Source organism: Urocitellus parryii, chromosome 6 (assembly GCF_045843805.1).
Source record: "Urocitellus parryii isolate mUroPar1 chromosome 6, mUroPar1.hap1, whole genome shotgun sequence".
NCBI classification, from domain to species: Eukaryota; Metazoa; Chordata; class Mammalia; order Rodentia; family Sciuridae; genus Urocitellus; species Urocitellus parryii.
Window position 1 is genome coordinate 55432982 of NC_135536.1, and position 24520 is coordinate 55457501.

The following is a 24520-nucleotide window of genomic DNA, read 5'->3' on the forward strand; positions in this document are numbered from 1 at the left end:
AAACTTGGTCAAATAATTAGCAGTTTATTTTATTTAGCCTACATATATATATTTATTGTTACAAAAATATTAATAATAAGAGTTAAACTTTCTTGACTGCTTGCTGTCTGTTAGTTAATGCAAACCAACTAAAATACATTAGTTAATTTAGTAGTTCTAATAACCATGTTATTAGTTAGTAGAACAGTATTTGTTAGACATTAGTACCCCAATTCATTTTTTAAAGGGTATTAAGTTGGAATTATCCAACTACATGCTACTTGAGAAAAATGTTTAATGTTCATGAAAACATGGTTATAGTGATGGTTCATTAACTATGAGGATTTCTATCACACCTCCTTCTACAAAGAAACTACTTAAAGGTATACACTCTTTCTAAGTGAATGACAGAATGGCAAAATACCCAGATTTTAACAAGTGAGCCACCCCTGACAGATGCTCTGAAACAGAACAAGTTCAGAGGAGTGTGGTATTCTCAGTCTCCTCGGGGAGTGACGCCTCCACTTGGAATTCTAATTTCAGTTTCCGTTACTAAGGAAGAGGAGAAATCCTGACAGCACAGGCCATGGAGGAGAATGAAAGAGACACAGGGCTGTGAATTCTTAATTAACAGGATGTTCAGGGATGCCAGGGCAAGCTTTCTAAAGCCGCTGTGGAAGGCTGCATTTAGAATAGATACAGAAGCCACTCACTGCTCTCACTAACTTCAGGAGGTAGAAAGGCAGTTTCCAAAGTTTTATAGTCAGTGGTGAGAAGGGAAATTATTTTCTCTGGAAACCCTGAATCTCACTCTTTGAAAGCATTTTCATACTGCTAAATGACTTGGTTAATGGCATGGCTCGGAGGTTCCAAAACTCGGTTTCTGAAACTAATTCAAAATGTGCACTCAAGAGATGAAAAAAAAAAAAATCATAAGCAAAAATTCTAAAGGCCTTGTTATTTCAACTAACATTAAATTCTCAGAGTAATCAGGGAGTTTTCTATATATTTTGAGAAAAGTGAAAGTAACATAGACTCTCCTTTTTTCCAAGAAAACATATTGATTAAATTATTTAGTGAAATGTTTACTTCATGAGGTAACCATGGGTACATACTGAAATTTTACTGAATGCCAGGCAACATGTTAGGGACAAGAACTCCTAATAAGACAGGTACATCTCTAGGGTTAAATAAAGTTGTAATCTGGTTAGAGTGAAAACCAAACCCCCTGTGGTGAGCGACAGAAACCAGAAAGCTGTAAAACAGTGATGTCAGGAGGTAACCAGCACTCACAGCCAGCAATGTTATAGCTCCCTCAGGATGTGCACAAACCAGAATGAGCATACAATATAAACACTTGTGAGGACAGGAAAATTGAATTTTTAAAAAATATATACCGAGGGCTTGAGACTTGTTTACCATCATAGTGGTCCTCCAAATTCTGATGGCTTGGCAGGGATTAGCCTTGGTGAAGGTATCAGTAGTATATTAGCATGTACTAGAAACCTACATCTGATTGGCATTATGCTAGGAGGTAGGCAAACAAAGCAGAAGGACACATTGCTTATCACCAAGGAGCTCAGAGTCCAGTGGGATTGAGAGGCAAGTGAAAAACTGATTACAGTACATCATATGTAATTGCCAGGGTAGATAGATAAACAAGCTGCTATAGGAGCCTCTCTGAGTCTATTCAGCTTAGTCACACTATAAGAAAATACTGTAAACTAGGTGACTTATAAACTAGGGGGCTCATAGCAACAGAAATTTGTTCCTCATAGTTCAGGAGATTTGGATGACTAAAGTCAAGGTACTGGTACACATAGTGTCCAGTAAGAGCCCATTTTCATGTTCTCACTGTGTCCCAACAGGATGGAAGGGGCTAATTAGCTCTGTTGGGCCTTTATTATGAAGCATCGATCCCATTTGTGAAGGCACCACATTCAGGACCTTATCACCTCCTGAAGACCCCACCTCTTAACAACTACCACTTTGGGCCTTCAGATTTTCAACACAAGCGCTTTGGAGACCAACAGTCCACAACAGGGCCAAAGGATCCAGGGACTCTAGATGAGGAGGAGAAGTAATTAGGAGATTGTTGGCAGCTTAATGTTAAAATCACTTGCTAAAAATAGGACTGTAAGAAGGGAATGGGTTATGAACTCCCATTTTTTAACCCATTCCCTTCTTACAGTCCTATTTTTAGCAAGTGATTTTAACATTAAGCTGCCAACTATCTCCTAATTACTTCTCCTCCTCACTTGAAACTAATGTTTGAAATATGATATGTCAAAAGCTTTGTAAGGTTTTGAACAACCAATAAAAAAAAAAAAGAAGGGAATGGGTAATCCTGCTATCACAGGGATCTGTCAGAGCGCAGGGAATGTTAAGGTAGAAGGCAGCTTTCAACATATTTTAGAAAAATTCCAAGATGAAACTCAATAACATCACAGTTTCCAACTGGACCTAATCTAGAATTTCCAATTCTGGAATCCAATGTGCCCACAAAGGTCTTGAAGCTTTCTTCCTAGAACAGTCTCTGCCAGAACAGCTGGACCCCGATCAGCACAGACACTCAGGTAGCTCCACCATGGAAGTCAGGGTGGCCTTCCCTCTTATGACCTAACTGTTCCTAAAGACCATAATTGTCATCATCCTTTCTTTAACCAGGACCTGCATCTCTGCTCTTCAGAAACTCATTTCCACTTATCCCATTTATTCATGACTTCCCATAGCAAACACTGACCAGAGATACAAAATCCTAATAATGTATGTAAGAAAAGTTTTTTTTTTTTTTCCCTCAAAAACAAAAAGTAGAAAAGAAAGATCTTTTTCCAAGCCAGTATTTGCAGGCAATGTGGACTCGGAGACTGTCCACTTACCTTTATTCTACTCTTTCCTTCTAGTAATGAAAGTTAAGTCTCAAGTGAGCATTTAAACAAGGTAACTGTTTGTTAACTAGCTGTGTTTATAATAAATGAGCCAGAGATAATGGAGAAGAGGAAAAGCTACTTGCTGAATCAGCAAGGGTAACTGAAGAATAGGGAAAAACAAGAACCCTCAGGGAGATATGGAAAATCTCAACCCCCAGGAAGAAAGGGAAAAAGACCACCTCCAGGGAGACAAGAGAACAGTGGGTCCCAGGGAGAGAAGGAAAACAATGGGCTGTGGACTTTCACAATTTCCCATATCTATAACTGTTCCCCCGACTGCCCAACCAACACGTTCTGCTATGATTCAGTCTCACTAAGTCCTATAAAACTCAGAACCCATTTTATCCAGTTGCCATTCTCTCTCCTGAAAACATGCCACTCTGGTCCTTAATAAAGCATTGCTGATCCGCTGAGGTCCGTCTGCATTTCTTTTTCTTTCTCTTTCATTTTGCTTTCAATAACCACCCCACAGATGAGGGGCTAGGCCAGTCTAGGCATGGACTTGGATGGAGGATTAAAAGCACCTCACATAGGTTACTCTGGTGCTAAATAAAAGAATTATAAACAAAACAAAACAAAAGCCTAATAAAGAGTAATAACTAAGCAGATTCCATGTGGCCCCTTTCTGATGTGGAGATACGGCAAAGAAAGAGAGCAAAATCCACCATGTGTGAAGGGTTGCCACCTTTCAAGATTATACCAAGTGTTTCCACAGAGGTTTATTTTGCGTACACCATTATCATGACCTACTCCCATATTGTAACACGGATGGTATTTTACTCCATTATTCATTCCACCTATTTTTCTTCAGAAGTTTTATAACTAGTAAAAATCTGTATAGCACCAAGTTGGAAGAAAATTGAGAAAAGAATCCATGTTTTCTCTTTTTCTTGTATCTCAAAAAAATCCTAGAGCAGCATTTTGGCAATAATAAGCATTTAATAAGTACATGCTAGAATTATATCTGCTATTAAAAATTTATATTCCTTTCATGGGGGAAATATTTCTCCAAAAAGCTTCTGAAAGAAATTAGATTAAAGAGGAAATGGAAAAGTTTATTTTAATCAGCTCACTGAGATGACATTCAGCAAAAAAAGTGGAAAATATTAATAATTCTGAAAAGATCAAGGTGAAGAAAGTTTTAATATTTAGAAAGTGTTGCCATGGAGTAGAAAATGAATCAGAGAATACAAAATTCATTTCAGATGGATACGAATTAGATGTATCCATGCATGTAAAAATGCAAAGTTGCACTGGAAACAAGATGACTTTTTGTAAAGCTTTTAAACTCTAATCCATGGTACAAAATCAAACCGGAGCCTGACTATTGGTAGAGGATTTCTCTTGGCATCTATGTGTTGTATTGTCACAGCCTTAGAGCCACCTGTTGTATAATGCACCTGTCTGCTCTTGGGTGACTTACTACAATCAAGAGTTTATGTATATTTTCTAGCTGCCTCAATTTAGTTTCCCCTACTCTAAACAAACTTGAGAGAGTGAGAGAGAAAGAGAAAAATAGAGAGGGAAAAGGGACACACCTCACTTCATCCCCTGCCCACCACCAATGATTGCTTTTACACTTTCAAAGGCAGTCAGTAAAACTAGCATTTTACAGTGTTGGCATTCTGTTTTCTGTAAAGAAACGTTGCATTAGTCCGATAAGTTGGCAATAGTTGGCTAGCTTTTGTTCCATCATCACATGACAATCACCTCTATCTCTAGGAGCCTACTTTGCAAAATAAGCTCCTTATCATTCCACAACAAGCACAGACTATAATGTTGAGGGAACCAAGCCTTTTCTAGAAAACAGTGAACTTTCCTTTTAAAATTCTTAGGATATTAGAAATAATTACAAGTAAAATTACAAGAAAATGTGAATTATCCACATCCTTTTAACACAAAATATAGGCTCATTTCCTTTCTTCTTAAAATCATTGTTAGCATTTGCTAAATGTATACCTTTGGCAAGTTAAATAATAATCATTCGCATTATAATGTGCAATAATATTTTAATTATCAAAACATATTGTGATACCAATGTTTACATTTTTAAAAAGAGAGAGAGAGAGATTTGAAATGGTTTTATTGTTCATCCTGAAAAAGTGATTGTTCCAGATTACGAGTGGTTAAAACAGGGCTGACCAGCATGCACTCACCAGAGGCAGAAGAGGTCCAAAATTCAGGTCTTAACAATTTTAGGAAGGGCCTTGGAACATGGTAACGGTCCAAATAGTAAATATCTTAGCATTTATAAGCCATACAGTCTGTTGTAACTTACTATTCATCTCTGTCCTTAAAGCATGAAAGCAGCCATAGATAATACATAAACAAACGAGTGTGTATATATTTACAAAAGAGATGGCAGACCAACTTTGGTCCATGGATCACTGTTTACAGATCTGTCTTAAGGCATGAAGATAGCTGAAAGAAATTGGACACAGATGTCTCCTTAGGTGGCAAAAGAGAGGATAATCCTGGGATCAAATGAAATGATAAATGGAAAGGGTTTCTAAATTACAGCCAATAGAAGGGTGATTCTTGGAACATTTATTAGGTTTTTCTTGTTGCTATCCAGATAGACAACAGTTAGACAATTTATTAAAGGTCAAAGTAAGTTATTTATGTAAAGAAACTTTACCATAAGAAAAAGTCAGCCGATGGAGTATTCACATATAATGTCATCCACTTAAAATTTTTTGAAGGAAGGAGAACTTGGGAGGAACCTCTTCATATTTACAAGTTTATATTTTAGCTTTGCTTTCAAAAATCACTTTATTCATTATAAAAATCCAATTCTGTTATATGAGATAAAATATATTTAATACAGTCCTACCTGACTTCTGAGTAACACAAAGAAACAAAGTATGTGTGTATGTACATGCATACTCACACACATTCCTTGTAATAAAGCAACCAATTACAGTGATTCTGCTGCTGCTCCTAAAGATGATGAAAACTAGCTCTCAGTAACAGCATTTTTTTACTGAGTATTGGGAATTATTTTTGATCATTTTACAGAATTACTTCTAATCCCCAATTATAACTATAAAATAGTCATTATAATTCCTCTTCAAGAGATATGGAAATACAAGCTTTAGGTAACGTTACCCAATATAGTTATTGAGTGGCTACAACTGAGATTATTCTGACATCCATACATACGAATGTTCCACAAACAATAGGCAAAAAAACTTTAATTCTCCAATGTATAAGAAGAAATTAATTAAGTTATACAAAGTTAATTACATTTATGGACTTCTGACCATTTCAGGATGTCTTACCTGCTAAGTAAGTTACTCCATAATAAAACAACCAGTTAGCATAATGGGGAGTTGTTACTATAACCAGTCAGGTTTTCTTCACCTACTGAATAAGGCAAAACAGGAAGGACACTCACTCTCCAAAGAGGCCTAACAAAGAATATTAGCTTACTAAAAAGTTTCAAATCATAAATGCAGAAATAAAAGCAGAAAGAGCAGTGGAAGGCATTGAATTATTCAGCAAGCCATCTTTCACTTGTCCTTTCATTTTATAGTAATCATCATAGCCTCCCTGCAAATGCATAAGCAATAATTTTGTAAACAACTACAAAACTGGGCACAATGGATGTAACAAATAATTTTAGACAGTAAAATAGGCAACAGAGAAATGATTTTTGAGAGAGAATAAATAAGTGAGGTAAGCCTTAAAACCTCCCTGATTTTCTTCTTCAAGGCTCTTTCTGAATGATGGCATAGAGAGAGAAAAGGCAGAGTTCAGCAGTCTTGCGAAGTTGAGGATACAAAGAGGGAAATTGATACAGAGATCCCGAAGTCTTACTTTTTAGACTCCATATCATCTGTAAATGTATAGGATGAAACTTCATTATTTCAACCAAAGAACTATAAATGGTGAAAGAACAAGCTATAAGCTCGATAATTCTCAGTGTTCACCCAACACTAGGAAATAATTTCATTCCAATCAGCTAGAGAAGCCCCAACAAATATCTGGTAAAGATTCCACAAAGATATTGGCTTACTTGTAAGGCAAACTTCGTTCTAAAATAAAGAGTACTCTAGAATAGGGTGCAGTGTACCTCGGCCCACAGGTCACTTCAAGCCAATGCCTAATTTTGTGTGGTTTATTACTATGATTGAAGAGTCACCATTACATTTTATAGAATTGTTAAAAAAATTAAAAAGGATATGTGACGGTAGCATAGCCCATAAATGAAGTTCAACAAGTCCAAACTTATCTAAAAGAAAGTTAATTTTCAAGTCTGTTCTCATGTTTCCTTAAAGGAGGAAAATAAAATCAAGACACTTAGCAATATAAAATCACAGTGTAATCAAAGAAGCAGGAAAATATTTGAAAGGGGCTGGGGATGTGGCTCAAGCCGTAGTGCGCTCGCCTGGCATGCGTGCGGCCCGGGTTCCATCCTCAGCACCACATACCAACAAAGATGTTGTGTCCGCCGAAAACTAAAAAATAAATATTGAAAAATTCTCTCTCTCTCTCTCTCTCTCTCTCTCTCTCTCTCTCTCTCTCTCTCACTCTATCTTTAAAAAAAGAAAATATTTGAAGAAATAATTGCTAATAGTACTCCAAATTTGATAAAAACTAAAAATCCATAGATCCAAAAATATCAACAAACCCTAAGCTGAATTAAAGCAATTACTTCAGAAACCAGAGGAAAAAATACTTAAAATATAAGAGATAATTATAAGAATGATACTGACCTCACAATAAAAATAACAACGAAAGCTGGAAGCAAATAGAATGATATCTTGCACATAATGAAAGAAAAGATTTCTACATTAGCATAAAAAGGACTGTAAACTAGAAAAACTATCCTACAAAAATAAAGTCAAATAAAATGATTTCATAAAACAAGAACTTTAAGAATCCATAGCCTATAAATCTGCATAATTATGAATGTTAAAGAAAGTTATTCAAGATGATAAAATATTATGCCACGTGGAAATTCAGATTTACACAAGGATTTAATGCTGAAAGTAATAAATACAATGGTAAATATAGAGGATTTTTCTCATTTTATAATTTAAATGCAAGCTTTTGAAAAATCAATAAACTGTGCTTAAGTATTATGTAAAATATTTAACAATAATAGCATGAAAGACAGTAAGCAGGACATTAAAATGTGCTATTGTTATATATTGAAGTGCTAAAATATTATGTGAAAAAGTGATATTATATCAAGTTAAAGGTATGTATTATAAACCCTAGAGTAACTGCTAAAAATTATAAGCAAGTATAGTCAATAAACCAATGGATGCTATAAAATGAAATGCTAGAATATATTCAATCTAAGAGAAAGCATGATAAGAGAGGCACATAAGTTAAATATTGGACAAATTTAAAGCAATAGCAAAATGACTGATTTTATACCAACCATTTTGATCATCTTATTAAATACAAATAGTCTAAAACTATCAGAGTAAAAAAGCAAGACCAACCAACTATATGTTATCTTTAAAAAAATTGAACAATAGCTTTACAAACTATGATACACAGCTGGACAATAGGCACATGAAAGATACTAAAAATCAATTAGTCAATGAGAAAAACACAACTTAAAACCACAATGAGACATCACTGTACCCTCATTTTAAAAGCCTAACAATACCAGTTGAATCTCAGTTGATGGAAATGGGATTCTAACACACCACTGATTAGAGTACAAAATCGTACAACCACTTTGTAAAATGATTTCTTGTGACATTAAATATGTAATAGTCATATGACCTATTAATTTCATCCTATTTACCCAAGAGAAATGAAAAAATATGTTCACAAAAATAATTGTACTTTTTATAGCAGCTTTATTCATAAAATCCTAAAACTAGAAACAACTCAAATGATCATCAGCAGGTGAAGAGACAAGTTGCAGTATATTCATATAATGGAATGTCACACCATAAATTAATTACTAACTACTGTGCATGCAAAAATATGCAAGAATCTCAAAATATGGTAAATGAGAAAGCCATACTTACCAGACGCAAGACATTACATACTGTATGACTCCATTCATATGAAAATCTAGAAAATAGAGGCCAATTTATGGCAAGGGAAAGTAGATTAGTGGTTGCCCAGGGCTGGGAAGGGGTGAATCAAATCAAAGGAGTATAAGAGAACTTTTGGGGAGTGTTAGAAATGATCCATATCTTGATCAGGATGGTGGTTTTAAGAGAACATACTTTCGTTAAAATTTACCTAACAGTATGCTTAAAAATATTCTTTTGCTTATGTTTATTATACTATTAAAGTTGATTTTAAAAGGATAAAAGAGATAATCTCACTATTATAGGAATCCATGATTACTAAATATACTCAATCTCAGAAAAGTTTTAATTTTTTTTATTAGTTGCTCATGACAATACAATGATCTTGACATACCATACATTTGAATCAAATGGGGTATAATTTCTCATTTTTCCAAGTGTACAGGTTGCAGAATCACATTGGTTATACAGACACGTATATACATATTTTTAAAAATATCCTCTTATGGTATTATGTAAAGCAACCCTAATAATAATCCCCAATTCTTCTTACATTCTTCCCATGCTAATTGTTAGTCTATGGCATTTATCATGGTTGCATTTTGTGCTTTTCAAAGAAACTAAACTGCAAGACAGGAGTAATTAGTCTTGCTCTCATAAAAAGAATACTGAAAAGCTAATATGAATCTGACCCACAACTCACCTCAGAGAGCTCCAATCTAGTGATCTAAGACATATAAGAGGATCCAAGAAAGTAATAATAATTAATAAAGGGACCTAAAAATTAGATAATAGTGACTGGAGATCCGCCTCAAGGGAATTTGTAAAATAACTTAAATACCATTAATATTGGGTTGTCTGAAACAATCAAGAATTTTCCAAATGCCAGTAAGAAATTTAACAAATAAATTCCATGATAAAATTTGACTTTTGGGAAAGCTTAGTCCAAAAACAGTGCATATATCTAAAGTAACCAAAAAAGATCCTTTTTAGGTTGTATCAAATTATGGTTATAAATTATGAATGAATTCTTCATGAGGAATTTTTGAAGCATTAACAAATGTGGTAGGAGAAGGAAATAAAATCAGGTGAGAGAAAATAAAACTTGAGTTAACAGAAATTTGAGGACTTTATAAAATCCAAGGAAGAACAGAAGTGAGTCAAAATGTAGGGGGAAAAAATTAAAAATAGAAAACAGACATTTAGGTCCTGAATTTAACTTGGTCTAAAAGAGGTAAACTGTCCTTATCTCCTATCTAATGTCTCCTTTCACTTCAGGAAGTATCCATACAAAAAAACAACAGTAGTAAGCCTGGACTTCAATTTCCCAGTGATTGCTGATTCCCTGCTGCTGACAACGGTCCCATCACAAAATCCTGTTTCATACACAATAGGAGGGCGTGAGTTGCACCCGTGTGTTTTCGGAAACTGCAGTGCATTTGTCAGAGCATCTAGCTCAGAAAAATCAAGTAAAAGTTCAAGGTTATATAAAGAACAGCTAGGTACTCTGGAAGGAGATTTTGATCCATTAATAACTGAGAACAAAACACCACAGGTAAAACAGAAATCTTTGTTAAACACCCCAATTCTAAAAACCAGCTTCTTTTTAAATATGAGAAAAACTACACTTGTGTTTGCATCTATGTGATCTTTTGGTTGTTGTTGTTGTGTATATCTCTTATTTGTTTTGCACTATGGATCTTTCAGGGATTCGTTTATTCTACACATTTATGGAGCTGTGTACTAAAAAACCTCCATTTTAGGCTCTGTACTAAACCTGAGTAATACAGAAATGAGTATGAAACTGTGGCTTCAGGGGCTTCTGCCTCTGAGAAGCTGGAAATAATCACAAGCACTCCATCCTGCTTAGTAGAAGAGGATCTATGAGCTGAAGCCACCAGGGCAGTTTTGGAAAACTGAAATTAGTCTTTCTAGTTTATAAGATTTGGGAGCTGCCAGGGGATCCTGCCATACTTAGGCTAGAGACAGAGAGTTCAGAACTCTTGTTGCACTGAAGTAGGCATTAGGGAACAGACCCTAGCAAGACACATTAGTAGGACATTAACACTGAACACACATCCTGCTGAGGTGTGAAAAGGACACCAAGCTCTAGGTAGGGTTTCAACCACTCCTTTGTAGCATCTACATTTCTGGCATCAGCTGAGGAAGGGGTGGAAGGTGTTGGGAATGTGTTAGGAGAAACACAAGGTTGGTCTCCTGCATCCACCAATCTAAGAGTAACTACAGCTAATGAAAGGTTTATGTCTCTGTGTTTACTGAGCATGCATCCTCTCATCAAACCCTTCAGCATATGTTCTGAGGAAGGCGCTATTAATTATTCCCATTGTCAAAGAAACCAAGCCCTACCATGGGTAGATTTGAATTCACTGGAAATATTTTGTTGTTTGCTTGAAGACCCTCAGGGAAACCCCTGAGCGGAGTCCATGCTATTTACACAGAGAAACACAAGGCTAATGAGTTCATTTACAACTCAAAGGAAGAAATTCCATTTCCTGCACCAAATATATTCTACCCATTAAATGAAAATATAAGGCCTCTATATGCCTGCTTACCTCAGAAGGTTAAATTCTCCCCAAATTAAACAGGAAATATTTAATATCATAAGAACTTGCATGGAAACATCTATATTTCTCCCAGTACTACATTAAAGAACGATTTCTAAGAGAATGTTACTGGCAAGGGTTAGGGTCAGACCAGCTCAGTGGGCACACAGGTGCTTATGCTGGGAAAGCTGATAGTTGAATTCAAGGTAGCCAGACTCATTCAATATAGACTGACTGCTGTGGGGGTCACTGAAAATGAGGAGGATTTATTCAGGAGGAGCTTGGTTCAATGCACATTTGTTATTTTGCCCATCAAGCATTTATCTGGCTTTCTTCAGGGTTCCATGCCCTGATTTACTTAAAAAAAAAATCACCCCTATCTGGTTCTCCATCTGTCTAGTTGCAGTGATGATCAAACCTCAAAAATGGGGCATGGAATTCATGCCCTAATTTTCCTTTGGTTCAAGGTTAACATGTAACACAAGATATTCTAGTCAGAGTGAGAGCCAGGAATCAATTCCCAGAAAGGAATACCACCACTTCCACTGGATTTTAATCTAGAAAAGTTTACACTTAAACTTCTGGGCCACAACTCCTCCCCTCCCAAGACTAAGAATGATTTTTTTTTCCCCAAAAGGTAACCACTATTCACTGAGAAAAGATGAAAAAAAAAATAATGCAATTCAAATTCCTAAAAGGTAGAGGGCATGCAAACAAGAAAGCAAATAACTGAAAACCAATGCATAAGTACCATAATGCCAGAATTAAACTGTCCATTTTTTTTTTTTTTTTTTGCTGTGGAATTCAAGACAAAATTCAGTCAGAGAGGTTATCTTCTTTGTGTTGCAGCTAGCATTATTGTGAGGCTTCTAGCGAGTAGCTAGCATTAATAAAACAAAAACTGATCAAAGTATGGAGATTTGCATGATCTGTTTTTTAATGAATTAGAGTGGAATTAAGGTGTCACCATAATAGCATCACTTTTATTTTCTTGAATATTGATAGGCTTTCTTGAGAGGGTAAACATTTCTTAGAATCAAAGTGACCATGTAGGAGCTATATGCAAGGCAAGTCTGTTATTCATGCTGCTGTCCACAATATTCATATGCCTATAGGAATATGTTATGTGCACAAAACTATTGCACTTGTGAGGTAATATATGCCATATGAAGCTTTTGACAGGTCTCAGACTTTATAATCTTGAAATTTCTAATTCAGTGCAATTAAAGAGAATCAAAATATAGCTTGGTTCAGAAATAGGAAACAGTTCCAAATTCAGTAAAATCTAGAAGTGGTCCACTGCACTTAGAAGTCTGGAGTTTAGACCAGAAATATGAGCTGTAGCATATCAATTTAAACATCAGCATATGAGCTTTTGTTGAAGCCATTAGGGTTGTTTTAAAGAGGAGATGTAAGGAGAGAACAAAATAACTATTTTAAGTTGTGTTCTCTGGAAGCAGAGTCTGAGAAGGGAATTCTTTTTAAAAGTAATTCTTTGGAGTGTGCTCTCACAGAAAGAGTGAGGGAACCAAGACAGGGCAAAAGAAAAAAAGCTAAGCAAGGGAGAGGTCTCAAGTGGGGCCTAACTTCTGCTTAATCCCATGGGATCTCTGAATTAGCAACATACCGGAGTTGGTCCCACTTGAGGCAAAGAGGACACCTCTTCCATCCCAGAATTGTTAGCTTCTGGTTGCACTGGGAAATGAGCAAGGTGTCACTTTCAGGTGAGGTGGCTCTTTGTTCAGCTGTGCCTTTAAAGAAGGGATCAGCTGTGAGTTATTAGCAGCAAACATTGTCTGCAACTGTTGAACTGGGTACACGGGCAGATAAAGAGGATCTGGGTGGGGGCACCCACTGTGTGCACCACACAAAATACAAAATGAACTTTGGGGAATTCATATGGAGGAAGAAAACCTCTGAAGGACACATAGTTGGAGAAGTCTAAGAAGGATGACAATAATATAAGAGAATGGTATCAGTAGCCATAATAGGTGTGTCTGAATTTTACAACAGAAACTAAAGACTGGAAACAGAGCAGAGTGGAGCAATTACAACTCATTATCAGATATCTACTCTAAATAGGATTTTTAAGGTTATGCAAATTCTGTACTTTTTTCATTTATTATCTAAAATATTTGGCATAAAACAAAACAAGGTCTATACCAGGCACAAAGGGCAGGCACTAAGATGTAAGACACCATTTCAGAATGTATGGCTCCCAAATTATGCCTCCCACCTGGAATTTAACAAATTACATGGGTGGGGGGTGAACTTGGCAGTGGCTTCTGGGCCTGCTTGAATGCTGTCATTGCAGGGCTTAAGGAGACAAAAAGCAGGAACAAAACAAAACCCGTCCCTTAAGTCATCTACAAATGATATGCCAAAGCCCACTATGCTGCAATACAAGGGAAACTTGATTATGCATAACTAAACAAGAATATACTATGTGACAGTATGCTACTGATTTATGATGATCCCATCTTGAAAAAATGTCACACCATATTTTTGTTTAGAATTTATTGCTTTATTATCTGAAGTAGATAAAAATTTGTACTTACTCAAAAATTAAAACTTTTGATTTCCAATTTTACTAAACATTGTTTCTTTTACTAGGATTAACCCAATGTGTCAATAGGAATGAGCCTCTGATTATTTAAGCAAGTCATAGAAATTATGCACATGTCACCAAGTAGGGCTCAGAATATAATCAGAACACACTATTAGGCTTTTGCCTCCAGTGGCCTCTAAATGTAGCCTATACAGCTAGTTTATTCCTATGGCTTTGACAAACAGCTAGTTTATTCCTATGGCTTTGGCAAAACACTCTCAGGCCCCACAAGCTGCTGGGCACTTACTGAGTGCATAGCCGTAAACTAACTTCAGTTTGATCCAGTGGATATTGACAACTGACTTTCTCCAATGAGGTGAGGTTTTTCAGAGGGGCTCCCACACGTGATTCCTCAGCCCAAGAGAATTCACATTCTCCCAGTGGTTTTTATTCCCATACCAGCCACTATTACTCTGGCAGTCACTTCCAGTTTCTCTTGAATACCTCTAGGTCAGCCTACTGGACAGCACTGAGAAGACTCCTGCTCATTCTCATGACCCTGTGACTCCCGCAGTCTGGGAAAGTACCTCCTTGACCTTTGTCTCCACAACCTGAGGCAGTGAGTCTGAGTTCATGTTCCCTTCAGTTCATCTGCCAGCAGCCACCCAAGTCAAGTTTTCTAAATAACTTCCTTGAATCCTCCATTCCTTGACGGAAAATTAAAGGGATATGTTCCATGGAAAAAGAAGTACTCCATCGTTTTCTCAAATCCACTTTGAACTTGACACAAAGACTTCAGGCCACTGGAATTTGATATATTGGTATTTCTGTTAAAACCTCCAGTTTAGCAACATTTTGCACTTAAAAGACAATGAAAAATAAGTTCTGCATCTTATGTAATAGCTTTGTGAAGTTGCAATAGCGAGAACACCCCTATTTTAATAAACTAAAGCAGGGAAAATAGGAGAAGCACAGGAGTAAACTCTGGTTAAAGGGACAGTCACAACATGATCCTAGGAAACCCCTGAATCCCTCTCAGCTTCTTCCCATCTGTGATTATTTTCCACAATAATCTATAAAAAGACTTCCTTCTTTTCTTCCTTTTTCTTTTTAAAAAAAAAATTATTTGTGTAGGTATTAAATTTGACCATTGTGAGGGGTTTATAGAAGACTGGCTCAGAGGTCACATAGAACAACCTTTTTTCACCTCATTAAACTTAATATTTAGGAGAATCACTTTCTCACTTGAATTATTCAGGTAATTATTTTAATTGTTTCCCTCTACTAGTATGGAACTATCCTGACAAACTAGCAAGAAAGACACCTGCAATGGAAATACACCCAATCTTAACAAGATTTGGATAATTAGCTTGTAGGATTGAGTCAATATACTTCCCTCAAATTAACTATTTTTTGCATTCAACCACAACTCATAGTTTCTTAATAATTTGCATTTCTTTATTTTAAAAACCCTAGCAATATACTCAAAGCTGCACAGTTTATAAACCAAGAGGCTAAGCTAATGTTTTATGTTCTTTCTTTGGTGGAAAACACTATCATGGGAACTTACAAGGGTATGAAATTTTTCTTCCAAAGTAATGATCTTTTAGTATTATACTAGAAAGCTAAAGTACCACACATACTTGTCATATTCCAACAAACTCCCTAACATGCTTGAAAAGGTTTTCACTTTCATCTAGAACAGTTCATAAAACAAATAGAATCATTTTGTATAAAAGTAACTTAATCCTCTATGGTCTTTCTTTTTCCTCTCCACTTTAAAGGAATTAAAGGAAAAAATCTAACTATTCAATCTATTGCAAGATTATGCTCATTACAATACCCTTATTATTTGTAGTAAACTTATGGATGAAATAGTTGGCCACCCTTTTATCACCTGACTGGATGATGAGCTTTAAAATTCTGATTAATTCCAGCCATTTTAAAGATGGGGGAGGGGGGACTACCTACTTTAAAGCAAATTCAAATATCTACCCCTCCTCTCTAAAAAAAATGATGTTCATTTATACACTGGAAATCTATAAGCAATCACACTTGTCTCCAGTGTGAATAACATAGAAATTTGAATATACAAAATTATAATTTTATCAAGGTAGCAGTAACCAATTCCATTTTTCTTCACCATTGTCAGAACTGTAACATAAACGTATAAAACTTTTGCAAGAGATTTTTAAGTCACCTTTTGCATAATGGAAAAAAGTAATTAAAGCAGAGCTCATATTTGAAGAAGAAAAATGTTGTGGGGAAAGGGTTAGGTCGGGTATGAGATACTCAGGCAGACTAGAAAAATAAAAGGAAAGGAAAAGATTTCTTAAATTTGTATTGACATTGTTACAAGACTTGTAGCTGAAAGAAGTAAAGATTCAACATTTTTATAGCAGTAAAAAAGAAAAATAGTTATACATTCACCTTAGACTTTTGTTAACCTCCTGTTAGCAGTCCTCAGAAGTCCCACTCCAGCACATCCTGCTCCATTCCTCTGGCCTCACTACTCACATCAGTATTCCAATAAGGCTGCATATCTCAAAGCAGAAAAATGTATCGCTTTCCAATATTTTCACTTTGTAATAATCATTCTCAAAAATCAAAGTGCATAAAATTTATCATGTAATTTTTCAAAAATGCAGAGTCTAGAACATGGATCATCACCACAGCCATCATCATAAGAGCTTCTTTTAAAAATATTTTTTAAGAGAGAGAGAGAGAGAGAGGAGAAAGAGAATTTTTTAATATTTACTTTTCAGTTTTCAGCAGACACAACATTTTTATTTTATGTGGTGCGGAGGATCGAACCCAGCGCCCCACGCATGCCAGGCAAGTGTGTTACCGCTTGAGCCACAGCCCCAGCCCTCACAGGAGCTTCTTAATCAACAGATCTGCACTGTAAGAATGTTTAACTTATCCAAGGTTTGAAACACGCTGGAAAAACATTGCTGTGGTTTGGGGGCGCATGTTCAAGGTACTGAAAAGATGTTAATAGCATAAAGACTATAATCAATTTTAGCCTGCAAAATTGATAAAAGTTGATAAAAGAATTAAAATAAATACACAGAAACAGGTAGCCAGATGATAGATAAGAGATCCAGTGGGAAGGTATGAGGAGGGAAAAAGAAGAGGTGATAAAAAATGATTTTCTTTTTAAAATTATGGCAACCAAGATTAAGTCTACCTATGTGGAACAATTTTAATTAAGTTTTATACTAAATGGTTTGGTTGTTATTAACAGGTAGACACTGCCCTTTGGCTACGTTAGTACCAGGACATAGTCCTTTGAGTTCTGTCTCCTTTTTATTCTCCCTATAATGTCTTCTCCCTTTAAAAAAATTATATTGTTCTAATTAGTTACACAATAAAGCAGAGTGCATTTTGATTTGTTGTACACAAATGGAGCACAACATTCCATTTCTCTGGTTGTATACCCATGTAGAGTCACACCACATGTGCAATCATACATGTACCTAGGGTAATTCTGTACATCTCATTCTACCATCTTTTCTACCTGCTTACCACCTCCCCTACACACTCTGCCCTTTGCCCAAAGTTCCTCCATTCTCCTCACACCTCATCCCATTATGGATCAGCATCCACTTACCAGAGAGAACATTCAGACTTCGATTTTTTGGGATTGGCTTACTATGCTTAGCATGATATTCTCCAACTCCATCCATTTACCTGCAAATGCCATAATTTTATTCTCTTTTAATGCTGAGTGATATTCCAGTGTGTATATGTACCACAGTTTCTTTATCCATTCATCTAATGAAGGACATCTAGGTTGCTTCCATAGTTTAGAAATTATGAATTGTGCTGCTATAAACATTGAAGTGACTGCATTACTCTAGTATGCTGTTTCTAAGTCTTTAGGGTACATACCCAGGAGTGAGATAGCTGGGTCAAATGGTGGGTCTATTCCAAGTTTTCTAAGAGATTTCCATACTGCTTTCCAGATTGGTTGCACCAATTTTCAGTCCCACCAACAATGTATGAATGTGCCTTTTTCCCCCATATCCTCAATAATGTTTAATGTTGTTTGTATTCTTGATAGCTGCCATTATGACTACAGTGAGATGAAATCTTAGTTTTGATTTGCATTTCTCTAATTACTAGAAATGCTGAACATTTTTTCATATATTTGATGATCAATTGTATTCCTTCTGAGAACTGTCTGTTCAGCTCCTGAGCCCATTTATTGATTGGGTTATTTGGGTGTTGTTGTTGTTAAGTTTTTTGAGTTTTTTCTATATCCTGGAGATTAGTACTCTATCTGATGTGTGTGATAAAAATTTGCTTCCATTCTGTAGGCTCTTTCATCACCTCCCTGATTGTTTCTTTTGCTGAAAAGAAGCTTTTTAGTTTGAATCCATCCCATTTTGTCGCGACCCCTCGCCGGCAAGGGAAACACGACACAGGATTCTTCTTTCAGCAGTTTACTCAGGACCTTTGAATCATGATGAGGAAACAGGAACAAGAGAAGAAAGCGCGCGCCCGCGAGCGGTCGGTCTGCCCTAGCTTAAGTACCCAGCCTTGCCAATGAACCAGCACTACGTGGAGGAGTCTAATAGGTGCAGCGCAGCGGAAGCAGGCCAGAGCCCAGCCCCACAGCCTTACAAGGAGTTGTTTACTTCTAACAGCTCCAACCGCTAATTAAGCAGAAGCAGGAAGCCAGCGCCATTTTCAGGGTGCGGTCGCCGGCTCCCAACACCATTTATTGATTCTTGATTTTATTTCTTGCTTTTTAAGAAAGTCAGAGCCTAATTCAAAATTATAGAGACTAGGGCCTACTTTTTCTTCTTCTATTAGGCGCAGGATCTCTGGTCTAATTTCTAGGTTCTTGATCAACTTTGAGATAAGTTTTGTGTATGGTAAGAGATAGGGGTTTAATTTCATTTTGCTACATATGGATATCTAGTTTTCCTAGTACCATTTGTTAAAGAGGCTATCTTTTTCCCCATATATGTTTTTGGCATCTTTGTCTAATATAAGATAAATATAATTATGTGAGTTTGTCTCTGTGTCTTCTATTCTGTACCATTGGTCTACAAGTCTATTTTGGTGAAAATAGCATGCCGTTTTTATCACTATAGCTTTGTAGTATAGTTTAAGGTCTGGTATTGTGATGCCTCCTGCTTCACTCTAAGGATTGCTTTGGCTATTCTGGCTCTCTCTTATTTTTTTTTTTTTTGGTGATATTTTTTCATGATTGCTTTTTCTATTTCTTTAAGAATGATGTTGGGATTTTAATTGGAATCCCCTTGAATCTGTATAGCGCTTTGGGTAGTATGGCCATTTTGACAATAGTGATTCTGCAGATCAAAGAGCATGGGAGATCTTTCCATCTTCTAACGTCTTCTTCAATTTCTTTCTTTAGTGTTCTGTAGTTTTCATTGTGAGGTCTTTCACCTCTCTTGTTAGATTGATTCCCAAGGGGGTAGTTTCCTAATTTCTCTTTCACAGGATTGATCTGTGATGTATAGAAATTAATTTGATTTATGGGTATTGATTTTATATTTTACAACTTTGCTGAATTCATTTATTAATTCTAGAAATTTTCTAGTGGATTTTTTTGGATCCTCCAAATATAGAATCATGTCATTGGCAAATAATTATAGTTTGAGTTTTTCTTTTTCGACTTGTATCCCTTTAATTTCTTTTGTCTGTCTAAATTTCTCTCACTAGAATTTCAAGGACTATGTTGAATAGAAGTGGTTTAAGAGGACATCCCTGTCTTGTTCCTATTTTTAGAGGGAATGTTTCCAATTTTTTCCTCCTTTTAGGATGAGGTTGGCCTTGCATTTAGTATAGATTGTTTTTACAATGTTGAGGTATGGTCCTACTATCCCTTTTTTCTAGTGTTTTGAACATGAAAAGGTGCTGTATTTTGTCAAATGCTTTCTCGGCATCAATTGATACAATCATATAATTCTTATCTTTAAGTCTATTGATGTGATGGATTATGTTTTTTGTTTTCCATATGTTGAACCAACCTTGCATCCCTGGAATGAATCCCATTTGATCATGGTGCACTCTTCTTAAAATATGCTTTTGTAAGCAATTTGACAAAATTCCATTGAGAATTTTTGCATCTATGTTCATTGGGGATATTGGTCTGAACTTTTCTTTCTTTCATGTGCCTCTGTCTGGTCTTGGTATCAAGGTAATACTAGCCTTATAGAATGAGTTTAGAATGGTTCCCTCCTTTTCTATTTCATGGAATAATTTGAGGACTATTGGTATTGTAGGTCTTGTAGTACTCAGCTGAGAATCTGTCTGGTCCTGGTCTTTCCTTGGTTATTAGGCTTTTGATGGAGTCTTCTATTTTCTTGCTGGAAATTGATCTGTTTAAGTTGTGTATGTCCTTCTGGTTCAGTTTGGGTAGGTTGTATGCCTCTAGAAAATTGTCAGTGTCTTCAAAGTTTTCTATTTTACTGGAGTATAAATTTTCAAAATAGTTTCTAGTTGTCTTCTGTATTTCAATAGTGTCTGTTGTATCATGACATTGCCTTTTTCATCATGAATTTTAGTAATTTGAGTTTTTTCTCTCCTTCTTTTCATTAGGGTGGCGAAGGGTTTGTCAATTTTATTTATTTTTTTAAGGAGCAAGTTGTTCTGTCCATTTTTTTCAATTGTTTCTTTTGTTTCAATTTCATTAATGTTAGTCCTAATTTTAGTTATTTCCTATCTTCTGCTTCTTTGGTTGTTGGTTTGTTTCTCTTTTTCTAGGACTTTGGGATGTAATGTCAGGTTGTTTACTTGTTGACTTTTTCTGTGCTTAATGAATGAACAATGGGTCATTGTTCACTGCAATGAACTTTCCCCTTAGCACTGCCTTCATAGTGTCCCAGAGATTTTGATATGCTGCATCAGAGTTCTCATTTACCTCTAAGAATATTTTTAAAATTTCTTCCCTGATGTCTTCTCTTATCCATGCATCATTCAGTAGCATATTATTTAGTCTCCAGGTGTTGTAACAATTTCAATTTTTTATTTTATCGTTGACTGCTAATTTCATTCCATATGGTTAGATAGAATGCAGGGTAGTTTCTCTATTTTTTTTTGTATTTGCTAAGACTTGCTTTGTGGCATAACATACAGTCTATTTTGCAGAAGGATCCATGTGTTGCTAAAATAAATAGTGTATTCACTTGTAGATGGGTGGAATATTCTATATGTCTGTTAAGTCTAAATTATTGATTGTTTTATTGAGTTCTACTGTTTCTTTGTTTAGTTTTTGTTTGCAAGACCTATCCAATGGTGAGAGAGGTGTGTTTAAGTCACCCAATATTATTGTGTTATGGTCTATTTGATTCTTGAATTTGAGAAGGGTTTGTTTGATATATGTAGATGCCCCATTGTTTGGGGCATAGATATTTATGATTGTTATGTCTTGTTGATGTATGATTCTCTTAAGCAGTATGAAATGACCTTCTTTATCCCTTCTCACTAACTTTGGTTTGAAGTCTACTTTATCTGATACAAGGATGGAAACCCTTGCTTGTTTATGCGATCCATGTGAGTGATACATTTTTTACTGTCTTTTTACCTTCAGTCTGTGAACGTCTATTCCTGTGAGATGAGTGTCTCATATTGAAGGCAGCATATTGTTGTTGTTTAATCCAATCTGTGGTATGTGTCTTTTAATTGATGAATTTAGGCCCTGACATTCAGGGTTAATTGAGAAATGGTTTGTATTCCCAGTCACTTTAGTTTATTTTGGTTTTTACCTTAATTTGGTTTCTCCTTTGATTGTCCTTTTTATTTTTTAGTGTAGTTCCTCCATTTGCAGATTTCATTGTTGCTTTTCATTTCCTCCTCATGGGATATTTTGCCAAGATGTTCTGTAGTGCAGGCTTTCTTGTTGTAAATTCTTTTAACTTTTGTTGATCATGGAAGGTTTTTATTTCATCATCAAATCTAAAGCTTAATTTTGCTGAATATAAGATTCTCGGTTGGGGGCTGGGGCTGTAGCTCAGTGGTAGAGCGCTCACCTAGCATGTGCAGGGCCCTGGATTCGATCCTCAGCACCACATAAAAATAAAATAAAGATTTTGTGTCCATCTACAACTAAAAAATAAATGTTTTTTTAAAAAAAGATTCTCAGTTGGCATACATTTTCTTTCAGAGGTTGGTATATGTTGTTCCAGGATCTCCTGGTTTTGAGGGTCTGGGTTGAAAAATCTGCTGACATATGAATTGGTCTCTCCCTATATGTAATGTGATTCCTCTCTTTTGTGGCCTTTAAAATTCTATCCTCATTTTGTATGTGAGGCATTTTCATTATAATGTGTTTTGGTATAGATCTCTTGTAATTTTGTACATTTGGTGTACTATAGGCACCTTGTATTTAATTTTTCAATTCATTCTGCATTTTGGGAAATTTTCTGATATTATTTCATTGAAGAGATTGTTCATTTCTTTGGTTTGAATCTCTGTGGCTTCTGCTATCACAATAAATCTTAAATTTGGTCTTGGGATATTGTCCCATAATTCTTGGATGTTCTGTTCATGGTTTCTTACTATCCTCACTGTGTGATCAACTTTATTTTTATGATTTGTATATTTTGTCTTCATTGTCTGAGGTTCTGTCTTCCAAGTGATCTAGTCTGTTGGTGATGCTTTCTATTGAGTTTTTATTTGGTTTATTGTTTCCTTCATTTCAAAAATTTCTGTTTTTTTTTTTTTTTTTTCAGAATCTCTTTTTCTTGAAGTAATCTTTTGCTACCTGTATTTGCTCTCTTATCTCTTTGGTGGTGTGATCAATGATTGGCTGATTTTCTTTCTTATCTCTTTGTTGTTGTGATCAATTTTTGCCTGTAATTGTTCACTTAGGTCATTCTTTAATTTGCAGATCATTTAATTATATACATCTGAACTCCTTCTCTGACATTTCATCTACTGCACTATCAATGGATTCTATTGTTGTAGTATCTTGGTTTGTTTAGGACACTTTCCTCCCTTGCTTTTTCATGTTGTCTATGTGTCTTCCTCTGTTGCAGTACAGATCTGTGCAGAGGTTTTGCAGCTCTACCCTATAGTCTTGTAGTGTTCCTGCAGGTTACCAATACCTCACTTTTAAGGGGGATATCACTGTTTACAGCACCCAATGCAACCAATATGCAGCCATAAATCAATTAGCTTCTATTTTGACCTTTAGAGTTTTGTCTCTATAAGTGGAAATGATGAGTTCCATTATCATCTACCATATAGCCAGTAGGTTTACATAACAGTTTACAGTTCCTAATGGTTGAGGGAGTGTAGACCATAATGTTTATGAGGTAGGATATGAGAATAAAGAGGTATTAGATTACAGGATTAGTGAAAGGATAATCAAAAGAAGTTGGCTATTATCAGGAGAAAAAAGAGAGATAAACCCATGCAAGGATCCCTGTTGCCTTGCAACAGGATAATGGTCTGTTAGCACACCTAGTACAGATACCTCTGGCCCACAGGGACCTTGGTAACATTTTACCAGGTCCTGGTTGTTGTTTCTAGATGGCAGCCGCCATGTCCCTGGTTGGTGGTGGCAGTAGCGTCAAGCCTATAATTACCTTGATGTTGGGCTTCCAGACCCCAGTCAATGTCCCAAGGTGGAAGCTGCTCCAGCTAAAGATGGTGGAGGCAGCAGCGGAGGGGACCCACGATGGCAGTGGAGGTGTCCCAAGATGACAGCAAATGCTTTCAGAGATGGGGCTGGAAGGACGGGATATACGATGACATTGGGTGGCCCATTCAGTGATGCCACAGTGTGGCATGCATTGCTACAAGGGGCAGTTGCCTTCTGGCTCTGTCTGATGTCCAGTGGTGGAGAATACCATGTGGGGAGGGTTATGGTGGTGGCTGCAATGACCCAAAATGGAGGCAGTTGGGAGCAACCACATGATGGTGAATAGGGGACCACAACGCAGTGTTCCTCTCCTGTGGCAGGGTGCAGCATGGGTCGGGCTTCTCCTAGGATGTCTTCTCCTTTTTCAATTTTTTTTTTACTCTTTCCAGTTATTTCCTCTTGGTCATGCTATCAATTTACTATTTTATTATCCTTTGTTCCTCTGTGCACCTTTAGCGTAGGTGGTGCCTTTCAAAACTCAGGTTGAAATTTAATTGCTACTATGATAGTATTGGGAGGTGGGACCTTTAATAGAGGAATTTATGTCATAGGGGCTCCACCCTCCCACCCTCATGAACAGATTAATATCACACTGCAGGAGTGGGCTGATGATAAAAAGGATGAGTCCAACCTCCTTTCCTCACTTTTCTTGCTTAGTCTCTTGCCACACAATGCCCTTCCCCATGTTATGACAGAACAGAGACCCTCATCAAATGTGGCTCTTTAACCTGGGAGTTCCAAGCTTCCAGAACCATGAGCCAAATAAGCTTTGTCATTTATAATTTACCTAGCATATGGTATTCTATAACAGCAGCCAAAAATGAACTATACATGTAACCTCCTCTATAGTGTGATTAAAAGAGCCTTGGCCA